The sequence below is a fragment of the Pelophylax lessonae genome (genome assembly GCF_965119305.1).
Source record: "Pelophylax lessonae genome assembly, chromosome: 11".
Lineage (NCBI taxonomy): Eukaryota > Metazoa > Chordata > Amphibia > Anura > Ranidae > Pelophylax > Pelophylax lessonae.
In genome coordinates, this window is record NC_138778.1 from 64,668,463 (window position 1) to 64,681,416 (window position 12,954).

Consider the following 12,954-nt stretch of genomic DNA (forward strand, 5'->3'; position numbering starts at 1 on the left):
GTATGTGAGCTAGGGTTTTTGCCCTTGGCTAAGGGATACTTACTGCTTTCAGGTAGTAAATGCTCAGTAATATTGTATTCAGCTGATAGGGCTAATAGTCCTTTTTTGATTATCTTATGCACTTTATGGAATGTCACAAATGGGAAGGGGGAAAGGGGGGATGTTTTGTCTTTTATACCTAGATAGTTTTCTCTGTTAGTTAAGCTCACGGACCTAGTGAGATTCATGACCGGGTTGTACCTTATTATTAGTCGTATTGTTTTACTTTTTGAAAAAATGCAAGCATGAATTTGTGGTCAAAGAAGCACTAAGAATTCACCTTGGCATAGCTAGACAGAATTATTGTGCCACATCGGCACAGGAAACAGGTGAGAGTTAGCCAGGTTGATATGATCATACATCATAGAAGTAATTGAAGGTGAGCATGAGCATGCATAGCTGAAGTTTTCAGCCTAAAATGTGTGTAGCGAAAAGGTGCGTCCAGAAGCAAGGAGGTGCCTCTGTCAGGAGGAAAGATACAGGAAAGGAGAGATCAGAGGAAGAGTTAGAGAATAGAAGAGGAGAAAAAAAGGGGGGAGGGGGTAGGGAGGAGGGGGGCTAAGGGGGTGTGCGGGCAAGAGGTCCAGTTAAAAGCGTGGACGTCGGTCTTCAGCCGGGAGTCATAATCGCAGTATAGAGGTCAGATTCCTTGAACCGGATCCAGTCGTACCAAGTGGAGACAAATTTGCAGAAAATGTCGTGAGCAATGCTAATCATTTCCCTCCATCTGTTCAATATGATTTAGCCTGTGAAACCACTCTTTGATCGAGGGAATAGAGGAAGCTCTCCAGTGACTGCCTATGTAAACAAGGCAGAGATCTGTTCTGATAAGGGGATGGATTTTCTTTCCCTGCAAAGTAGGGAATAAAATCCATCACATCCCTTAGTAAAAGAACCTAACACCGTATACAAAAACACTGGCTGGACACACATTTAAAGGATAAGTCCAGTCAAAAACTAACTAACGCTATACCTGCTCTTTGCCACATTCTAAGAATATTCTATCTAACCCTGTAAAGCAAAAATCACTGTACTTACCTTTTCTACACGTGATCTGGTCCAGTCCCACGCTAAGCTGTCAGCGGCGGCTTCAGCATGGAGGCAGGTGCAGGAGAGGCACTCGACAATTGAAGCCCCATAGTAAGTCTATGGGTGATGTTGTTTTCCATTCATTTTACAGCCATTGTCTGTAGAAAAGGTAAGTTCAGTGTTTTTTGCTTTACAGGGTTAGATAGAATAGTCTTAGAATGTGGCACAGAGCAGGTTTAGCGTTAGTTCATTTTTGACAGGACTTATCCTTTAACCCTTTGATCGTCCTAGATGTTTAACCCCTTCCCAGCCACTGACAGTACAATGACAGAGCATATTTTTAGCACTGATCACTGTACAAGTGTCACTGGTTCCCACAAGGTGTCAAAAGTGTCAGTGTCCAATTGTCTGCCACATTATCGCAGTTCCACTATACGTCCCTGATCGCTGCCATAAAAAAAATAATAAATACAAATTCAAGCTTATATCCCATAGTTTGTAGACACTATAATTTTTGCACAAACCAATCAATATACGCTTATTGGGATTTTTTTTACCAAAAATAAGTAGCAGAATACATATTAGCCTAAATTTATGAAGAAATCAGATTTTATTTATTTTTTATTGTTATTGGATATGTTTTATAGTAGAAATCTAAAAATGTTGATTTTTTTTTTTGTTTTTTTTTAAATTGTCGGCCTTTTTTTGATTCTAGCCTGAACAGTAAAAAATGAGGTGGTGATGAAATACCACCAAAAGAAATTTCTTTTTGTGGGAAAAAAAGGCATACATTTTATTTCGGTATAGCGTTTCATGAGTGCGTAATTGTCAGTTAAATAAAAGCAGTGCCGTATAGCAAAACGTGGCCTGGTCAAGAAGGGGGGTACATTTTCTGGAGGTCAAGTGGTTAATCAATAAGTGCTTTCCAGGAATAGGTGAATTAACATTCTTTCTATTTAAAATGATCAGTTTAAAAAAAATATAGAAAAAAATGGATATTTAATAATGTTTTACCTCCACTGTCTAAAAACCACCCTAAATCCCCAATAAGCAGAATACGAAGTTGCAAATGTTAGGGGTGTAAAGATTTCTGCTTTTAATTTAGCACCAAAAAGGTCTTTTTTTTTTTTTTTTTTTTCTAAATACCAAATTACATAAGTGAAGGACTATTTTGGTATGACATCTAATGCTGGCCATACACTATACGAAAAATCGTTCAATTTCATTTTCGGCCATTAGAGCAAACAATTGTGCCATCATGTAATGACAGATAAATCGTTCAATGGACATAAATGAATCAATTTTTTGTTAATTTTTTCACATATACCTAGTGCAAACAGTTAGGATCAGAAACACATTAACCTTTCAATTTATCTATTGTTCGTTTTCGGCAAAAAATTTCCAAACTTGTCCTTCCTTTTTTGGGCTCAAAAACGTCACAACCGATTACCGATTTGTGCCCAATAACTGGCTGAAAAACTAATTGTCCAAATTTTGGCAGATTTTTCATATAGTTTTTGGCCGCCATAAGACACTGTAGAGGAAGTATAAACAAATGTGATAAAAAATATTTTATTTGTATGTTGCTTTTTTATAAGTCTGTTTCTAGAGGAGATTTGTGTACAGGGGTATAAAAGAAACAGAATTATTTCCAGTCATCTTCTACCAGTTTACAAAACTCTTAATTTCAATTTTATTCTATCTAGAAAGTGCATAATATTAAATGAAATCAAAGTCAGCATTATCCACAAAAAATCAAATCAGCTGTGTGCAATAAGGGTAGATATTCAAACAACCAAAGGTTGAATTACATCGCTCAGAAATATAGTGCTAAACAGATTATTTCATAAATGAAAATATATCAAATGTAGCACTGCCCCCTTGAGGACTGCTGGATCTCACACTTACGGGTCCCCCTGGATTACCAATGGCAACTTTGACATTCACAGTCTATCACTTTGTCCAGGAATATGTAGTTGTTTTGTATTTTATTTGATAAATTAGGGACGGGAGAAGGGAATAGTGGGATACTCCAAATTAACTATGCACAATTGGTATAGGAAACCTATCTTCAGGTACAGCCAGGCAGTTGATTCACCCTGCCACTAAAGGTGAATTAGAATTAGGTCTCTTTCCTAAGATGACTTGGTGAACTATTGATTGTCTTCAGGACACTCTCCTCAGCATCCTCTCTCTCTCTCTTTACTGCTGACACTGTCCTCTGACTATCCTACACATAGGGTGGCCCCCCTCAGGTCAGGCCCCTTGACACAAGTCCCTGTACTCACGATACTGTTTTCCAGGGTCTCCAGTGTCCCCCCTTCAGTTAGCTCTCTTGGACCTCTGGGTTTCATCTCCTCTCATCTATTCCTCCGGCCTTCAGGAAGACCTCCTGTAACCACATGCCACTGCTACAGAGGATACGGCAGCCACCCCCTTCCTCCGGGACATTGCTCTCCAGCCAAAGACCTCACAGCACATGTGCTCCTGGCTTTTATACAGTATCCCAGTGTAGAACCCTACAAAGTAGGTGCTAGGTAAAGTATAGTGGGCCCTGGCTGCTTAACAGCAGGGCCATGATTTTCGGCTGGGCTATCATGTCTCCCAGGTGTAGCTGTTGAGACTGGGGAGTCTTCCTACTGTGCTCCATGAGAGGGTTCTCATTGGGCAGTGGAGTATACCCAGCCAATGGTGCACTCAGGCCTGTATCTACCCCAGAAAGGCAGATTCTGCCACACAGCATTCTGGGAGTGGGTATAAGTTTGAGGGGAACGCATGACGCAACGTCTTTGGCGGGAAGCAGAGTCCCAGGAGGGAGGGTACGGCTATCTCTCCTCCTGTAAGAAGGATCAGGTGTCCTTGGCGGCTTGCCTGAGGTGACAGAGGGCTGAGATGAGCTGCAGAGAGTATCCAGTGTGGAGGACCAGCGGAGAAAGAGGGGTTCAGTTCCAGGAAAGCATTCCCAGCTCGTGAGTACTGCAAACTGCCCCCTGGGGGTCTGCCTAGTGAGAGGGGACCACTCCGCTGAAGGTCATGGGGATACAAGAGCTAACCAGTGCAGGAGTGAAAGTAAAGGGGGTGCCAGTGTTGACCCTGAAGAGAAGCAGAGAGGGTGCCAGTTTGTGGACCCTGAAGTGCAGAGAGGGTGCCTAGTCAGAGGACCCTGAAGTGTAGAGGGGGTGCCTAGTGAGAAGACCCTGAAGTGTAGAGGGGGTACCTAGTGAGAGGACCCTGAAGTGTAGAGGGGGTGCCTAGTGAGAGGACCCTGAAGTGCAAAGGGGGTGCCAGCGGTTGGGCCCTGAAGTGTTAAAGTGTACAGCATGCAGTGTACAGTGTTGAGAGTTGCAGCAGCACCAGCAGTTACAGGAGCTACCTCAGTCAGGGAAGAATGGAGGGAGCTGGATGCAGGACTTTTGAGCTAACCAGAGAGTCTGGAGTCAAGTTACATAGTAGGTGAGGTTGAATAAAGACAATAGTCCATCTAGTTCAACCTGTGTAGGTGTATGTGGCCATAATCATCTCTCATACCACTGAATGTTCTGATTCTTGAGATGTACGTCTAAGAGTCTTTTGAAAGCCACCATACTTCCTGCAGAAACCACCTCTTGTGGTAGAGAATTACACAATCTTGTAGCCCTAACAGTAAAGAACCCCCCACGTTGCATAAGGTTAAAACGCCTCTCCTCTAATCGCATTGTATGCCCTCTAGTCCTCATGCAATCCTTCCGACTGAATAGCTTTTTTTCTATGCTGAGATCACCATTGAGATATTTATAAATTGCGAACAGCAAGTTCAAGTACAGTTCAGCAAGTCAGTGTTTTTCCAAGCACCAGCAAGAATTGGTCGGCACCCAGCCGGCGTCAAGACAGCGCTGAAAGGCATTTTTTCCACAAAGTGTCCCATTTGTACCTAGTTGAGCCAGATGAGTATCCCACTCATTCCCTTCTCCCATCCCCAATATCAAATAAACAAAACAAACCAAAGATGCCGGAATGGTTATTGTCTCCAATCTTACACTTGGGTATTCAGCTTAAATGGGCTGAAGGTGTCACCGGTAACCATGGCAGACCCACATCAGGCCCAATGCCTGAAAAACCTGCTACACCAGAATGCACTGAGGTGACTTCCTTCCACCATACGGAGAAACTGAACATGAGTATTCCCTCTTTATGTATGGTGGAAGGACACCAATGCAAATAAATTAATTCTAATAACTGATCCATAAGTTAGGTAAAGAAAATCCACACTGCAAAACTAGCAGCTGTAGGGTCTCTGAGGACAGCTTAGCTGGGGAAATTGACCACAAAAATTAGACAGAGATGTAAGCTTTAGTTATTTTCCTCCTGGTCTGGAGGGATTGCAGGGGTTTTCTCCACTTTTCCCCAGGCCAATTTTACCTCCACTGGAGAAAGAAGAGCCATTGAGAAAAGTATTTAAAGTCTTCTTAAGGGAGGTAGGGAAAATAGGCACTTTAACCACTTTAGCCACGGAAGATTTTGCTGCTCAATGACCAGGCCACTTTTTTCAACTTGGCACTGCGTGACTTTAACTGAAAATTGCGCGGTCATGCAATGCTTTACCCAAACAAAATGTATGCCCCTTTGTTTTCCCACAAACAGAGCTTTCTTTTGGTGGTATTTGATCACCTCTGCGCTTCTTATTTTTTTGTGATATTAATAAAAAAATAGCGAAAATTTAGCGAAAAATTTACATTTTCTACTTTGACTGTTAAAAAATATCCAATATATTCAATTTTTGTATATATTTAGGCCAAAATGTATTATGTTACATGTCTTTGACAAAAAAATTATCATAAGTGTATTTTTATCCATTTTAAGACCGGAAGATTTTACCCCCCCTCCTGACCAGGCCATATTTTGCGATTCGGCACTGCGATACTTTAACAGACAATTGTGCAGTCGTTGCGATGCTGTACCCAAACAAAATTTATGTCCTTTTTTTTTTATCCATTTTAAGACCGAAAGATTTTACCCCCCCTCCTGACCAGGCCATATTTTGCGATTCGGCACTGCGATACTTTAACAGACAATTGTGCAGTCGTTGCGACGCTGTACCCAAACAAAATTTATGTCCTTTTTTTTCACAAACAGAGCTTTCTTTTGGGGGTATTTGGACAGCTGTGCGATTTTTAATTTTTGCGCTATAAACAAAAAAATAGCAACAATTTTGAAAAATTATTCTGAAAAAAAAATGATTCCCAAAAAAAAAATTTAAAAATCAAAACTTTTTCACATTTTAGGCCAATTTGTTTTCTGCTAGATATTTTTGGTAAAAAAATTGCAATAAGCGTATTTTGATTGGTTTGCGCAAAAGTTATCGCGTTTACTAACTACGGGAAAGATTTATGTCATTTTTATTGTTTATTTATTTTTTTAACTAGTAATGGTGGCGATCTGCGATTTTTTTGCGGGACTGCAACATTGCGGTGGACAGATCGGACCCCTAACTGACATTTTTGACACTTTTGGGGATACCAGTGACATTACTACAGTAATCAGTGCTATAAATATGCACTGTTACTGTAATAATGTCACTGGCAGGGAAGGGGTTAACACTGTTGGTGATCAAGGGGTTAGATGTATGCCTCATGCTTACTGACGTGTGTGGGGGGAGGGGGTTCTGTGACACAGACAGAGATCGCAGGTTCAGCTATGCTGAATCCTGTGATCTCTCCCTGCCTGTCACAGATAAGATCCGCCTGCTTTGTTTACACAAGCGGGCAGATCTTCTCACACTTTCCCCGGCAATTGCTGTCTCTCCTCCTCCGGCCCGAATCCCGCTGTGTCTAAACACAGTGGGAGTGAGCCTCCAGCGGGGCACACGCGCGCCGCCGAGATCACTAGGAGTTCAGCGACGTAGGTCTACATTGCTGGACCCAGGGGAGCTGACCTGCCGCAGTAGTATTACTGTGAGCAGTCGGCAAGTGTTTAAAGTAAGCTAAAGAAAAACAAAATGCTTTTTAGATTTCCTACCACTTTCTGTCCCAGTAGTAATGCTTACCAGAACAAATAGAGAGGGAGAATCTTCCTAGTCAGGTCACAGACAGCACCAGATAAAACCAGATAGGGATTGTAATACTTCCTTACATTATCCAAACTTAACCAAAGGTATTAAGTACATATTATATGTAGCAGGATTCTCAGCCTTTGTGCTGGATGTGGGTCCGCCAGGGTTACTGGTAACAACAACAGCACATTTAAGCATGTTCTCCAAGTGTGAGCACTGAGACAAGGAACATTCCAGTATCTTTGGGTTTTTTATGTTTATTGTGAACTTGGATGGGAGAAGGGATGAGTGGGACACTCCTCTGACTCAACTATGCACAATTTTAGTGGGACAACTGAAAAACGCCTATTGGCGCTGACTTGATGCTGGTTAACGCTGACTTGCTGTCTGTTAATGCTGAATTGACCTTTGACACTCTCATGTGGCACAAAGTCCTAGTTAAAGCTTCCTTTACCCCTCTTCATTGAGGTGGCTACTTATAAGACTGCTGCATTGCTTAACACTTCAGGGCCCGCACCGGCACCCTCTTTCACAAACACATCCTCAGGGCTTAAGCTCTGGCACCCCCTTTCCAAGCCCCCTTTACTGGTTAGGTGGCTCCTGGATCCCTCTGACCTGGAGTGGTCCCCTATCCTAGGCATACCCCTGGGCAGTTTACAGTACTCACGACACTGCTTTCCTAGAAACTTCTGCCCCAGCAGCTCCACTCGGTCCTCAGCACACTGAATCCCTCTCTGCAGCTCAGCTCAACCTTCTGTCCTTCAGGCCAACCGCTGAGGACACCTTCTCTGCCGCTGACAGGAGGAGAGACAGCCGTCACAGCTCTGTCATGAGCCCCCCTCAGACTTATACCCCATCCCAGGATGCATTGCAGCAGATTCTGCCCTCTGGGAAAGATAAAAGCCCCGGTGTGCTATTGGCTAGGTTTCCTCCACTGTCCAATATGAGCCCTCATTGGACACAGTGGGGAGACTCCCCCAAGCTCAACAGGCACACCTGGAAACACATGACAGCCTAGCTGAATAATCAGGTCCCCTGATAAGCAGGCAGCACCCCCCCCCCCTAGGTTTTCCTAGCACTTACCTAGGAGGGTGCAACATATATATATGTATACATGTAATATGGCTTTACTTTATATGTGAACCTTCCATGTTACCCATGCAAAATATGTCATATACCAGATAATGGCAGGTGGCATGGATTCATTTTCCAACCATACACAGGGCAAACTTTGGCAGATTAGGTCTAACACAGCCTATTCTACCATCTTAATTGCCTCAAATACAGCATCTGACAACTCCTGTCATGTAGTAGATTTTCTGTTGAAACAGGGCTCAATTATGTCAGCAGTCTGTCACTGTCATTCTGAAGCTGTGAGGACAACAGATGGGTGACAGGTCCCTTTGATTGCAATATAAAAGTCTATAACGGAATCACTTTTAAATGTCCTAGCTCTTCAGCAGCGCAGAAAATTTATCACATTCTCACCATGTTAAATCGTTTCAGCTTTTTCCCAGAGCCTTCAATGAGTCGTCAGCTGCCTTGCAGCCCTCAAGACATTTAGATGGTGTAAGAACGGCAGCAGAAAGCCTAGAGTTTAAGAAGAAAGCCAGGTTATATGACACTGGACCCTGCTGGAAGGAAAATAAGCAATCTAAAGATAATGTCAGCACAAGCAGCCAGATCCATGGCAAAAAGCAATGGAGCTTCTGCTGGGTAGGAAAAAAAAGATGAGATTCCCACTGCTGTGACAGCAGAGGGGAAGACTGAAATGCACAAATGAAAACTTATTAATTTTGGAATGCAGCGGGGAGTCTGAAGTAATGAGAACAACAAGAGATGTACAGAAGCCAGAATAAAGACATGGACAAAATGTAGGCGGACAGATTATCTAAATACATAACTGGGCACACTTTGTACCAATATGAGGTCTAGCCTGCCTACAAGGTTTTTGCTAAGCATCTTGTATTTAAATAATGCTATAACTTTGTTAGCTGGCCATAAACATACCTCCCAACTCTCTGAGTTGAGAGAAAAGGAAACATTTTAGTACAAACTATGTATGTGTAGCCGGATTCCCAGCCGTTTTGCTGGATATGGGTCCCCCTGGGTCACCAGGTGCAACAAAAGTACCTTTGTGTGAGCACTGAGACAATGTCCAGTCCAGTCCAGTATCTTTGGGTTTTTTGTATTTATTGAGAACTTGGATAGGAGAAGGGAATGAATGGGATACTCCTTTGGCTCAACTATGCACAATTTGCTAGGGACAACTGAAAAATGCCGATTGGCGCTTACTTGACGCTGGCTAGATGCTGGTCAACACCGGTTGACACTGGTTAACGCTGGCTCGCTGCCTGTTAACTCCAAACTGACTTTGGACTGCTTTCTTACATAAAGAAGGCCTCTTTGAGCTCCCTTAAGTCCTTCTTGCTGAGGTAACTACTTGTACTACTGCTGCACTGCTAAACACTTCAGGGCCCACACCGGCACCCCCTTTATCTCACTTATCTTCAGGGCTTAGACACTGGCATCCCCTTTCTCTAAGCCTTCTCCACAGGTTAGCTGGTTCCTGGATCTCTCTGACCTTGTGAAGTGGTCCCCTCTCCCAGGCAGACCCCTGGGCGGTTTTGAGTACACACGATACTGTTTTTCCCCAAAACTTCTGCCCAGCACAGCACTCTGGATCCCTCTCTGCCTCTCAGCTCAACCTTTGTCCTCTAGGCCGACTGCCCAGGACACCTTCACTATCGCTGACAGGAGGAGAGACAGCTGCCACCCTCCTCCTGGGACTCTGCTTCCCGCCAAAGACGCCCTGTCACATGCTCTCCTCAGACTTATAGCCCATCCCAGGGTGCATTGCGGCAAACTCCGCCCACTGAGATAGCCATAAGCCCTGGTGTGCTATTGGCTAGGTTTCCTGCACTGTCCAATAAGAGCCCTCATTGGACACATTAGGGAGACTCCCTAGGCACAACAGGTCACACCTGGAAGCATGTGACAGCCTAATTAAATGATCAGGCCCCCTTGATATGCAGACAGGGCCATCCATATGTTTTTTCCTAGCACCTACCTAGGAGGGTGCTACATATGCAAAGGACCAGGGCCGCTGTTAGAAATCAAGAGGCCCCGTACAGCCTACCTGATGGCCACCACCACCCCGCCCCTCCCCCCATGCAAAAACGTCAAAACTATATTTTCACAAAAAATACATGAAAATCCTTATTAGTGGACACAAACATTCCACCATACATAAAAAAAAAACATAAATTTCATCTTCAAACCAAAATTCTCCCCAAACAATAATGCACATATTCCACCAACTCCCAGTTCCAATCTCCTCCTCCAGCTCAAATCTTTGCCCCTCCCCTCCCCCAATCCCGCCCGCAGCTTAAAACCAACCTTAATCCCCCCTCCTAGGACACATCCTCTTTCTTCTCAAACCTTCTATCCTAGCACAGATCTTCTCCCTCAAACCCCCCCCAATCCCTCCTATTAGCCCAAATTCCCCCCATCTCCCCTCCCAGCACACATTTTCTTTCTTCAATCCTCCTCCTAAGATAAATTCCCACAAATCTCTCCTCCATCCCCCCTAAATTACGATTCCCAGCAAAATTCTCCCCCCTACCCAAATCCCCCCCCCAGCACTAATCCCCCCCCCCAACCCTCCTCCTAGCACATATCACCTCCCCCCCTTTCTTCCTTCCACCACATATCCCCCCCCCCATCCCTTTTTCTAGCACATATTCTCCCCTCCACAAATCCCCATTACATTTCCCAACATAGATAACCCCCCCATCACCCAACTTACAGAGGGAAGCCACTAAAAGCCAGGTGGAGTTGCGCTGTGTTGTGCTCTCCCTCCTGTCAGAAGAGCGTTCATCTATACAACACATGAGAAAGGATCGCTCCTACTGTGGATCGCACTGTACACACACACCGCCCCCTATCTCCTCCAAGGGCTGCTCACCTCCCGGCAGCAAGAAATGTGTATAGGGGACGGCAATCAAACTGTGTGTGTGTGCAGTTGAATAAAATCTACAGTAAGAGCAATCATATTCTTATGTGTTGTATAGATGAACGCTCTGGCTCTTTCCACTCTGCTATTCTCTCTACTCCATCCTCCCATCTCATTGACCTAGGCTGTGAGTGTGGGTGAGAGCGAGGGCAGAGGGAAGGAGCTTAGCGGGGGCCAGCCAGGAGGAGCAGAATGGAAATCTGGGTGGGCACAACCTTCCCTGAGCAACTCCTAAATTTGGCCCGCTGTGTCTCTCACCCAGCAATTGAAAGCCAACAGGGGGGGGGGAGAGGGGGAGAAACCGGCTTTCAGTTGCTGAGTGAGTGACTCAGAGGGCATTGTTCCTTTTCCGCTCCACTGATCCTCCTGCTGTCTGGGCCCCCTGTGTGTCTGGGCCCCCTACAGGAGGGCCCGTGCCCCCCCCCCCCCCATCAGCGGCCCTGCAAAGGACACACAACAAGGTACAAGCTTACAAAAGGATGAATGATTGGTTCAATCCACAAGTGCTTTATTCACTTCTACGTTTTCTTTGTACAGGCTTTTCAAAAAAACAAATGACTATAGAAGATAAATTGAAGATTGTGGCAAAACACTTTTTTTAGATGTCTATACAAAAGAGGGAAAACTGGGGAGGAGTGAGGGACAAAGAGATTTGCTTTGAAATGACACTCCCTCCAAATGAAGGACAGTTAGGTGGTATGGACTAATTTTACAAACTAATACAATATAACTCTGACACATTCAAGTGGTGTCGGAACTTGCCTGCCAGCCCCATACATTTCTATTGGCTCACTAGCCAGTTGGAATGGGGAGGATCTCAAAAGGGTCAGACATGCATTGGCACTATCAGGAAGTTGCTGTAATTTTTCAAATCAGAATAGCCTGGTGTTCAGGTAGAGCAGGGGCACTAAACGCTACTGCAAATATGCAGTGTTAATTAACCACTTGCCTACTGTGCACTTAAACACCCTTCCCATCCAGGCCAATTTTCAGCTTTCAGCGCTCTCACACTTTGAATGACAATTGCGCGGTCATGCTACACTGTACCCATATGAAATTTTTATCATTTTTTTCACACAAACAGAGCTTTCTTTTGGTGGTATTTAATCATCTCTGGGTTTTTTATTTTTTACAAAAAAAAAGAAAAAAGACAGAAAATTTTGAAAAAAAAAAAAAAGTTTTTCTTATTTTCTGCGAGTAAATTTTGAAAATAAATTTTTCTCCCTCACTGATGTGCGCTGATGAGGCGGCACTGATGGGCACTGATAGGCTGCACTGATGGGCACTGATGAGGTGGCACTTATGGGCACTGATGAGGTGGTACTTATGGGCACTGATGAGGAGGTACTAATATGCCGCACTGATGAGCACTGATAGGCGGCACTGATAGGCGGCACTGATAGGCGGCACTGCTGGGCACTGAGAGGTGGCACTGCTGGGCACTGAGAGGTGGCACTGCTGGGCACTGAGAGATGGCACTGCTGGGCACTGAGAGGTGGCACTGCTGGGCACTGAGAGGTGGCACTGCTGGGCACTGAGAGGCGGCACTGACGGGCGGCACTGATAGGCGGCACTGATGGGCACTGATGGACACTGACGGGTGACAGTGATGAGCACTGACGGGCGGCACTGATGAGCACTGATGGGCAGCACCATCAGTGCCCACACTCAGTGCCCATAGTGCTGCCAGTCAGTGCTCATCAGTGCCTAGATGAGCAGGCACTGATGGGCACTGACTGGCAGCACTATGGGCACTGATTGTGGGCATTGATGGGGGCACTGATGGCGGGCACTGTGGGCACTGATGGTGGGGGCAGTGTGTGTGTTTTTTTACCTTCAGTAA